This window comes from Cupressus sempervirens, chromosome 2 (genome assembly GCF_028749045.1).
Source record: "Cupressus sempervirens isolate cs-2001-9-10 chromosome 2, ASM2874904v1, whole genome shotgun sequence".
In the NCBI taxonomy this organism is placed as follows: Eukaryota; Viridiplantae; Streptophyta; class Pinopsida; order Cupressales; family Cupressaceae; genus Cupressus; species Cupressus sempervirens.
In genome coordinates this window covers 198,816,932-198,829,325 of record NC_143119.1, presented here as the reverse complement: position 1 = coordinate 198,829,325, position 12,394 = coordinate 198,816,932, and positions in this window count along the sequence as shown.

Below are 12,394 nucleotides of genomic sequence, written 5' to 3'. Positions count from 1 at the left end.
GCCAACCCTATTAAAGGTTACAATACACACTATTAAATGTGACCCTATTAAAGGATTTCAATCACCCTATTAGGAGTGAGGCTTGTTAGAGGACTTTAGACCATTGACTTGGAATGTCACCCAGTTAAAGGATTTACAAATGACTGTTAGGTTAACCTTAATCCAAAAGATTTATCCTAGATTGATATAAATGTTAAAGAGTAACTATATGGCTTTGATCTTATACAACTAACAACTTCATTTGTAGATTATAGATCACTATTCAATCCTCAATTCCACTTGCCCTTCATCCTTTTCAGCTCTGTTATCTTGTTCACCCTTCAAGCATTCATTTCCTTAGCCTTCTTGATTTTCATGCCATTGTAGACCCTTGTCTTAGGTCAGATGATCAAGAAAAACCCTTGACTCCTTGTCTCCTTTAGGTCTTTGCACATGAAAACCTTGCTTCATGACCAACCGTTCCTATAAATAGGAAATTAAGATTTTTTTTCTCTCATTCTCTATTTTCTAATTTAGGGTTTGGATGGATTAGGTTGGATACAATGTATCTACCCTATATCTCATATCTCTTTTAAAAACTTCTCCTATAATCCACTTTGAATTCATCTAAAAATGGTTTACCTTGAATTGTGTGCCACTAGCTCGTCAACCTTATCTTCCACTTGGTTCACATAATCCAAGAAAACAAACTTGTCGGCTCAGATTCATTGAATCCATGATCTTTTAAATAATGTAGTAGCTCAGTATTATCAAGCTTCTAATGCTTTGCATCCACTGTAAAATTACTCAGCACAAACTAAAATTTATTGTTGTTCTACACCAACTAAACTTAACTTGGCATCTACTATTCTACTTGGCTTGCTCTATCTTTGCTCAGCATCTACTATCCACTCGCTCAAGCTTGGTAGATGATTTTTTTGTGTAACTTGTTCTTCTACACTTTCTTAGTGTAATTAGCCTTTGTACCCTTAAGTAGATTATCAATACATCATGTCATCACTATCTTAATTGATTCTTGTACTTCATTACATAATCACAACTGAACTTTCCTCTAGGCTCTATAGTTACATCTTTTGATCAAATCCTCTTTATCAATCAAATAAGTGATAGTGCTTGAATCTTATAAGCAGTTGTCTTACCAAAAAATAATAGGTTTGACATCATTGATAAAACAATGATTGAAACACATAGTCTTCTTCAACAATCTCCATTTTTCAATCTAGTTCAACAATATCTCTCAACAATGATCTTTTCAATTTGATCTGAACACAATATCTCCCTTTGGCATTGATGGAAACTTTAGGGAAAATTGGCTAAGTCCCAAAATGATGTTACACATGAAAACAAAATAAAAGTAACTATAAAAATTTCCTTTAAAATATAACAATTTTATTCATGTTTTGATAAATCATTACATTCCCTATCACTCCTTTACATTGATACATTCATAATCTCCCCTTTACATATACATTTACATGTATACAAATTTTCCTCTACATAATACTCTCCCTTTGACATCAATGGCAAAGGTGCCAAAATTGTATCACAAAAACTTGTTTCCTGTTGTTGATTAGCTCATCATTCTAGATATGCAATCTAAAAAATCAATCTTTAGTCTATCAAACTCTTTCTTCTAGTTACCTTTAACTATATTTGATATATTATTGAGTGCACAAAGTGCATAAGATGCAACTTCAATTGTGCTCAGGTTAGTATAGGCAAATTTGTCATAGGAATTCTTTGGTAAAAGACATTGCTCCAATTGCCTCTGCAAAATTACAACTTTAGGTGCTAGATATTCTCTAAGAACAAATAATCTTCTTATTACATTCTCCTTGTCACATTTAATTCTTTTGATAGCATTATGGATCTTCTTGATTATGATCTTAGGTTGCTGCAATCTTGTAGTGAGTCTCTAAAGCTCACTCATATGGCCTTTGATCTTTGCATCAAAATTTGATAGGTAAGTGTAAGACATTGTGCACTATCTATACACCTTTTACCTTCAACAATACATTTTCTCAATTCCTTTATGTTTCCATCAAGTGCCTTCAAATAATTGCTCATATTGGTGCACACTATGATAAATCAAACTGTTTCATAACTTGTCTACACTTGCACTGTTGCTACTTCAACCAAAGTTGTGAATTCCCCATCAAAGGTCTTCACCAAATCTTTTTCCTTGTCCTACAAGTTTTGATTTTCATAGTTGTGGAAATTGTCTTCTACATGTGCTCCAAGACTTTAGCAAGAGTCTTCTCCAAAGACTTAATAATTTTATTCTTCTCAAATAAATTGCTCAAGGTGCCCATTAATTTCTAATCTTCATCATCAAATGGAATAGATGCTATTGTAGATGTTCTAGTTGCTAAAACTAATGAGAGTATAGTAGCCTTTACCTTCTATTCCTCTACACTCTTCTTTTCTTCATCCTCTTTCTTCTCATGTTCTTCTTTCTTCTTCCTTCTTCTATTTTCTTTCTCTTTTCCTCTTCTTCTTTTCTTTTCTTTTCTTTTACTTCTTGTTCCCTCTTTTCTTATTCTTCCTTCTTCTTTTTCTCTTCTTCCTCATAATTAGAACTAGAATAATTAGTGATATTGCTAATATTGCCAACAACTTTTAATCCATACCCAGTAAATTGGTTCTCCTTAGTGTCCATAGTTATGTGCATACTATCCACTTGTATGGATTTAGTACCCATGAAAATATGAGGTGATGATAGTGCTTGTTGTATTTCCTCTACTTCTTCCTCTTCCTTGGAAGGTGTATGGACTTCTACATACACTGAACTATCATCTTTAGCTTGTGTACTCTCCTTAGGCACTAAGGACATGTACTTTACTATTGCCTCTTCTATTTCTTACCTAACCTCTTCATAATTTCTTCCCATTAGAAGAATCACCAAAATTCTATCAAATTCTTCTTTTGGTCCAACATCACATTACTTGTTTATGGATGTGACCTTCATATTGAAATCTTCTACTGCTCTTCTCTTCCTATTAATCAACCTATTGTATAGGTCTTCATGAATTTTATTTTGAATGCTATCAAATCTCTTATTCCTCATAATCATGTTTCTTATTATCGATTTCTCTAATTGCCTCGTAGCCATACTGCTATAAAATTTATTTAACTATACAAAATTTTCATCATATATTATCTACATGTTTAGATTCTCTACCTTTGGTTTCCATGTCTTTTTGCTATAGTTATCTTAGCTTCCTGTGCATCTTGTTCAATAGGTCTATCTTTAGTATCATTTTTTGAGCTTTTGAAACTACTCACTTGCATGATTTTCCTTCTCTTTCCTAGTCCACTGGTGGTATGTTTGATTCTTTTCTTTTCAGGTTCTTATTGATCCTTTACTAGTCTTCCTAACTTCCTTTGCACAAAAGGTGCTTCCAGCTCTGGCTAACTCCTTGATTGTTCATAGCTAGCTCTAAGTAGTTGTATTTGTGTAACTATTACATATAGTGAAATAGGAGCTTGCACACATGGTTGTGCCACCAATACTTCTTCTGAGGGTCCTGCCACTACTATAGGTGTTACTTCTAGCAATTTGGACTACCCACTAGCATAATTCCCTTTAGCTTGTTGAATCCCTTCCTTGACATGCCAAATTCCTTGAGAATGGAATCTATCTCTTTCTCTACTTTCCTCCTATTCTCTTTGCTATGGATTTTAGATTCTACTATCTTTAACCTTTCATCATATGTTCCCCATCTAAGACATTCTATGTCTTGCCTAGATTCAAGTATAATCTACATATATCCTTCTATCAATTCTACACTCATCTCATAGCCCATAGGCTCAATGAACTTAACTCTAGGTATCACTTCTTCCATGTAGGTGTTATGAGCCTCCACCATGAAGCACAAATCATCCTTATATTTTTCCACCATAGAGGGAGGTATCCTATACCTAAGTTTTATCTCAAAATAAAAGTTCTTAATCATTATATCAATATCAATGTCTCTGATAATCTCAGGTTTGGATTTGTAGTATTGAGTTATCATCTTCATTGTGCACTCACTGCTATCCCAATTAATTACTCGAAGAAAATTTCTTGTAATATGGAAGAACAAATGATTCAATAGGGACTCAAATCTAAACACTATGTACCTTTTTTTCTTTATCTTTACAATATTATCCAATAGTTTCAATTTGATAATGACACACAAATTCACTTTTCTCCTTTCAATGACCATCACATATGCTGCATGAATAAATCTAGTTAGTATAGAGTTAACCCTTGATCCACAGTTCAACTTGTACCTTAAAATCTTACTCAAAAATTTGACTCCTTTATCCTAAATAGGATCAACCTTCATATTTCTTCCGTCAAACTTGGTTTTTAGGTTTGTCTCTACCATTTTCTTGACATTTCTTTCACTGAAAAGATTGCAACCTTCATTTCTTAATCTAGCAACCTTGTGAATTAGGTCATTGTCAATGAAAATCTATGCATCACCCAAACAGAACATATCATCATGTATTCTACTCAAAATAATTTGAGTCTACTCAGATTATTGAATTCCATGTAAAAAGATATACTTCACTAATTTCAAATCTTCAAAGTATGCATACTAAAACTTCATGGATAAGTCATTGTTGTGCATCTTTCCTAAATATTTGTAAATCTCCTCATCTCCTATGCTCTTAGTTTCACAATGTATATAACTCCTTACATCTTCTATGTGTAACACATTTTTTGGAAATTGCAAAAATGCACCTACAAGATCATCTAATAAAGAAACAAATGGGTGTTTCTTGAACTCATACCTTGGTCCATCACTAACACCATGCACTCTTTTACTAGCTATTCCTCAATAATTATAAATACTACAATAAAGTGGATTCAATATTTTACAAAATACCTCAAATTCATGATTTTAGGGCTTGTGCAACTTTTTGCTTCACAAACTTTACTGCACACTTCCATTATTGTTAAATCACTCTTTAATTCACTCAAGACATTTCACATGAACAAATGGAACATGAAATCTTGTTCATGATCCTTAAATCATTTCAAATCAGATTGAACATTAAATGCATATTTACCACAAACTCAAACTAATGTCTCTGTATACCGGTGACCTTGTTCTTATAATTCCTTCTTACTATGGTCATATCTATAGAATCTTTTCATGTGTCTATAGTTATTGCACAACTAACATATAGGTGCATTTCTACTCTGATTGTTTCCATTCTAATTTTTGGGTGCTCTACAATTTCTTGCAATGTATTTAGGATTGTTACATTTGTAACAAACAAATTTCTTTTTCTCACCATTAGGTTTCTCTCTATCATTATATCTTCTTTGATATCTATTTCTTCCATCACCTGTAGGGTTAGTATTCCTAAACATCCTACTATTCTTATTATCATAAATATACTTAGGTTTCTTACATTCTACTGCCTTATGTCCATACCCATGATAATTATAACAATAGAAATTAGTAATAGGTTTAAAAGACTTACTTGTGTAGTCTTACTTCATATGTCCAACTCCATTACATATGTAGCATCTACCTTTGAATTCATGTCTTACCTCTTTAGATAAATCATCTTGCTTAGGTTCTTCAACTTGCTCCATTGTTCTAGGTTCATCAAATTTCTCTATATTAGACCATTTGAAATTTTCTTTAGGGATTTCTATTATAGAATCTAGTTCTATCCTAATCTCATATTTCTTTTCTAACTTCTCTACAAGATGATATCCAAGGTCCTCTTTTAATAAAAAGGTCTTTGATGAAATATCTATTCATCAATTTTCTCAGATCTTGTGTAAAGTTTCTCTAACTATTATTTTTCTTGTGTCAACTATCCTTTTACAATGATGTCAAATTTCTCCAACTCTACATGCTTTATCTTAATAGAATATAATTTAGATTTCACTTGACTTAACTAGGATCTAAGGTCTGCATTCTTAGATATTAGATCAAGTTCACTCTTATTGCCATTAATCTTAAGACTCAACTTTAGTTCAATAATTTTCAAATCATGTTTCAAGATCTCATTCTCTTCCTTGAGATTTTTTGTATCATCATTAACATGATTTTCTCACAAGGTTATTTGCAAGATTTATGATCATCAATTTCATCTTTCAATTTTCCAATGTAAACTTTTGCATCTTTGTATCTGTCCTTTAAGTTATCTCTCTCTTCAGTAAGAAGGTCAATCTATTCAAGGGCTTCTTAAAGATTCTTCTTCAATTATTCCATATTCATTGGGATCTTACTTAAGCTATTAAGCCTCTTTAAAGTAACTGTGCTCTAATACCAATTGTTAGAATTAGATTATCTCTCTCTTCAGTAAGAAGGTCAATCTATTCATGGGCTTCTTCAAGATTCTTCTTCAATTATTCCATATTCATTGGGATCTTACTTAAGCTATTAAGCCTCTTCAAAGTAATTGTGCTCTGATACCAATTGTTAGAATTAGATTATCTCTCTCTTTAGTAAGAAGGTCAATCTATTCAAGGGCTTCTTCAAGATTCTTCTTCAATTATTCCATATTCATTGGGATCTTACTTAAGCTATTAAGCCTCTTCAAAGTAACTGTGCTCTGATACCAATTGTTAGAATTAGATAATTATAAGAGTGGGGGTGGGGGGCGGGGGGTGAATTTGTATATTACAAAATTTTGCCCATTACTTAATATTATTAATTACTTTATAACTTACATATGAAAGTAAACTATGTTGAAAAATAAATATAACCATGCACATAGAGAACTCATAACACAATTATTTGTTAACTAGAGAAGCCTTGGCCAAGGGAAAACCCTAGTGGGAATGATACCCACTAGATGATTCACTAAATAATATGATCTTGTTAAGGATATTGACCCTATTAGGAGTCTATGAGTTGGTGTTTTTCAACTATTAAGCATACAACTTAATACCAATATAATAAAAGAGCACAAAAACCTAAGGATCAACTACTTCCTATGAACAATTGAATGTGTTTCATATCTGGACCCAACTTCAAAAAAATCAAGATGGATTTTCTACTCTTTAGGCTTTGTAGAACCAAGGTGGGTATGCCCTAGGGATTGAAGGATTTGAAACTTGACACTACACATATAATTTACTCCTTCCACAATAATACACATCCCTTAAAAGAAAATTTCATCACAATTCTTCTCAGGTTTACAAATATTTCTAACAATAGAAGTTGACTAAACTCAGAGATTAAATGTAAACAAGTGCTGACCAATATTGATATCCTTCAAAAATTAAAATGAAATTGGTTTTGAATTTAAGCTTGATGCTCATTTATGATCATTCCATCTACAAATTGAATTAGCCAGATCAATGCCTCATCCATTGGGATTCAGAGTCCATTCAATTCCTAGATCTGATTGACTACATTACAATCAATACTATTGGCAATTCTTACTAAAAATCATTCTTACAAACATCCATCCCACTACCATGGAAATACTATCAGTTTCAGTAAATAATTTATTTAATCCTTTGAATTAAGAGCACTAGTGAATTGGCATACAACTTGATTTAATTGCATTCAATTGAATAAGCCTTGCTCATGCAATCTCAAGATAACTAGATAATGAAAATGTAGACAAGATTCAATCAGAAAAGATGTGGGGATAGTTCATCTTTGTATTAATTCCATTTTGAAAAATTGTGTACAATTGAATAAGACTCAGAATGACTCAAGAAAAAAAATCTAAATCCTATCAAGTTAATGTATTCTCATAAAATTGTAGGGAAAATATATCACAAAGTATACATCAAGAAAAGTTGTACCAAATAGACTTAGTAAAAACTTAGAAAGATAATAATTTGGACGCCCTCTCTAGCCCTAAAATCTCACTTATATAATGTGAGATGCAACAAGATTTAGGCATAGAGAACTAATAATTGTCATTTTTGGCAAAAAAAAAATAACATTTTATAGCTGTCACAAAAAGACAAAACTGTGTGTAACATAAAAACTTTACATCAAAGTATTCTTTTGGTGGGCCCATTTTATATTACATTTTCAAAGGCTATGAATTCTATGATTGGTTCTTTTTCTATTCTGATTCCTTGAAATATGTGGCTATCAAGCTTGCTAATGATGTGTCCTAAATAGATGCTTACAAGTTAACCTCAACTCGGGGATCTTCACTATTTTCATCATGAGCTGTTAGGGTAACAATTAGTATTGAGCCCTTAGCTACCCCATCATCTTTGGCGACGTGTTCCAAAGACACAAATTCTTCTTTCCATTTTTTGAAAACAGTGTCATCAAGCCAATCAAAATTTAGGATTTCCTACTACACTTTTATTACATAATTTCCAATATTTTGTATTCCAACAAAATATTTTCTTATAACATTGTAGAATAATTATACTTTGACAAATTATTCATTGTTCATTTCCCATAGTACATGCCCCTTTTCATTTATAACATTATTCTTTCTATGGCATAATAGTTCATCTAATTCTTTTCCCTACTCATCCTTTTCTTTTAATTTGTCAATCTTTCTGAGTGCATTGGGAAAAAAGATAAAACTTCTTTGCTATATACTTGGAAAGAAAAATTACTATTCTCTTCTAAATAGAAACTCATTTCTTATAAGAGTCTTTCAAATTACTAAGTATATCAAAAAAATTCTCTATTTGATGACATTATATAATTGGATGATAGAAATACACATAATAGTAATATCATCTTTTCTTTCATTCCATTTCTACACAATGGGCTTCAATTTTTCTCCGTCTCTCTTTATTTCATCCCATATCTCTAGGATTCTTGCCAATTGGTCATAAAAAGCTAGCCAATCAATCTTGTCTATTAAGTACAAAATTGTTTGCCTAAGCTTCTCCTCATATTGATTGTTCAATTCAACATGCATTTCCCATAATTTATTCTTTTCTTCTCCAAATTCCTCCACGGTTAGAATTTAGGCCTCTGTGGGGTATCCAATAATTCAACAATAGGGGTGGATTTAAATGGCTCAATTGGGGGGTGAGGATATACAATTCTTGGCCTACTAGATTCTCCCATTTTCCTCTTTCCAAGCTATTTTTCCATTTGGGATACTTGATTTTCCAATAATTGTATTTTCTTTCCTCTTTCATCACATGCCTTAATTATTTCTTCAAACTTGGCATTGAGTTCTAAGAATCTACTCTTTTCCTTCCTAGCTACCACATCCCCAAAATTTTTAATTTCTCAAGCCATTCTTGTAACCTGCTAACTATCTACTTCAACAACCCTATATACTATAAGAGCACTAGTATGTTCAACACTTGAAATTTCTTGCCCAATAGACCATATGACCAAGGCTTGATGATCATTACTGAATTTTATTCCCCTATGTTCTTGTAATGTTTCTTCTACAGTTTTGTAAAAACCATACAACTTTATATTGCAGGTAAGTGCCAATCATCGATCCTGAGATCAATGGTTGACCAAAATTACTCATCTAAATTTAGATTTTTTGTTTAATGCATAGGAGACATGACCATGGTTAAGGCAATCTTAGAGCACACAATGAGGACTTTTTTATCCTTAAGGGATTTTGAACTATGGTTTTGACAGAGAAATACCAATTTTGAAATATGACCCTAGGTTTTTTCACTATGAAGTATAACATATGACAAAGGGTAAAAAATGAAGCTAACACTATGAAGTACATATAACATCTTGAGTCCTTGTTAGAGGAGTAGGCCTTGTTAGAAGCCTTAAACCTATTAGGAGTTGGTAGAACAATTACAATGCATGCAAGAAGAGCCAATAGCCCTAACATGCAATTATACAATTCAATTCATTCACACAATAGGTATACATACAATACTTTCTTTGCTGTTGTAACTCACACTTTCTTTGATCTTAGATCAGATTTTGCATCACATAAGGCTCACATATAGTTTTCTTAATAGTTCACATGTCACATATAATCATGCAACTTCCCCATTATCACCTTGCACAATCACAAAACTCTACACTGTCAACCTTCATGTCTTCACATGCTTGACATAATATAAAATAACTTATGGAATAATATCCAAATGGTTGGCGCAACATAACTTAGGAATTATTTTGTAACTAAAATAATTCCAAAAGCTGTAAAAGTCTATTTACTACCATGCTCTATTCTACATTTTAAAATGCCCACACTGCTAATATTAGTATAACTTGTGTTGTACTATCCGTACACACATGAAAATTGGTATACATAGTCATGACAATGTCAAAAACCTTTCCTCAACTATGCATAAGCTAACTCTCTGTGCTTCATCCATACACTTAAGATCTAAAATATTGCTGCAAATTGTTTGATACTTAGACAATTTTCTATCTCTAAATGTATAAATGAAATGTTTAATGTATGTTGCCATAAATGAAAATCATCAAGAAATCTGACTGATCATATTTCCAATAGGAAGTACTCACCTAATGAGATAACCCATCAAGTTCCTGATGTACTTTTGAAAGCAATCAAACTTGAATGGGATAGTGTAATGAAAGTTGCTAAAGACATCAGTGAACAAACCTTGAGACAACTTATTTTGAGTCTTAGTGAAAAAGAGGTGAAGGAATCTTTGAAAGAAAATGAGAAGAAGTTCACACCCAAATTCAATACATGTTTAATACTACTAAGGGACATTGAATTTTTGGTGAAGTCTATCACTACCACATGGAAAAATATTTATCGCCTACACAAGCCTAGTGATTTTGTTGTGCAAGTAGATGACAAAGATGGTGAAGAAGATGGTACAGAAGAAGAAGTAGAAATCAAAGATTATGAGATAGATAATGTCAATCTTGATGATGAGGAAGAAGAGCAAGAAGTCACTAGAGGAAGTCTTTCAAAAATATAGAGTATTGAAGAATCTGATGCAAAAAAGATTGCAACAGAAGTTATGACTTCCTTTCCTCACTCTCCAAGAAAAATCTTGGTACAATTAGGCTTAGATAAGGCTTCTACCAAATTGGTTAAGGTCAAATCTGCAACATCAAGCACACAAAAAATCTCTAGAATTTCTCTACCAAGTATTTGAATGACTAAAGTTCCTAACATTTCATCTACCAAGAAGCAAGTCTTTTCAACATCAAGCTTGATCGAGAAATAATAAGGTATTCTTGTTGTCAATGTTATTTCTACTGCTAGTACATTTGGTGCTATTTTTACTTTTTCAACTATTGTTTCCACCATGGCCAATGAAATGACAGTTAAGAATCAGTCTAAGCCAAGCATTGGAATTCTAAATAAGGGAAAATAAATTGTTCATTATGCCATTCCTCCAGAAAGGGGTAAAGAAGAGGAAATTGATCTAGATGAGGATATTATTGTTCCAAATTGAGATATCTCTAACCTCACTCTGGAAGAGATGGATACCATTGGAGAACTTTGGAAGAAAAGGGATAAGAAAAAGAAGCTTAGAGAAGAGAGGAAAAATATTAATCAAGTCCTTGAGGAAATCAAGAGCATATTTGTTGATGCTTTGAATATTGAGGTTGATGGGAAACAACCTATTCTGGATCAGTTAGCTGAAATTGTCCTCAAGTACAATGAAGAATTGAATGGACAAGAAAAACTATTGCAAAGAGGTGACAGAAAATTTAAACATAAAGTTTTGGAGTAGGTAGCCATGAAGATTTCTATTGATCAAGTAGAGCTATCTACTATTCTTATTACATTGGAAACGTCTGTCAATAATGTTGTTTCATTATTTGTCAAGTTGAGTGACATATCTATCTTTACAAGGTAAATTAAGAACAAATTATCCAAGATAGATGAAGATATGAAGACAAGTGCACATCAGTTGTCACTTCATCCTAGTTGTATTTCTACACACTTTCTAAAATAAGATGCTTAATAGATCTACAAGAATAATTTTTGAGGGAAGAAGCTATTGAATCTAAGACTAGGTTTTGACTATTTCATGTCAACACACTTAAGATGTTTACTAAGTTCATGTCGAGCTAGTAACACATGCTGAGTAAAATATGTATAGATGTCAAATAAAAAATTAATGCCAAGCTATAATGTATGTCGATCCAAAGAAGTCAATAAGTGTTGAGTGATCTTTAAGTGCTGAGTGAAGATCGAGTGCTGAGAAAAGTATACGTGTCGAGTAACTATAGATGCTGAGTGAAACATAATTGCTATGGGTGCTGAGTGAGTCAATTTTTCTATATGAGCTGAGAATCATAGGTAAAAAGTGTCGAGTAACATAGATTGGACATAGTTGTTTGTAATTGCACAAACACCTATGTAAACCATCTTTTGAGCCGACATAGAAGAATCTTGAAGGATATTAAAGATAAGAACAAATCTTTTGAATTTCCTATGCAATCAACATGTAGCCAATAAGAAAAATGGAGAAGGCATGAAACTAATAAGAAAAGTGCAAGGAATGAGTAGGAAATAA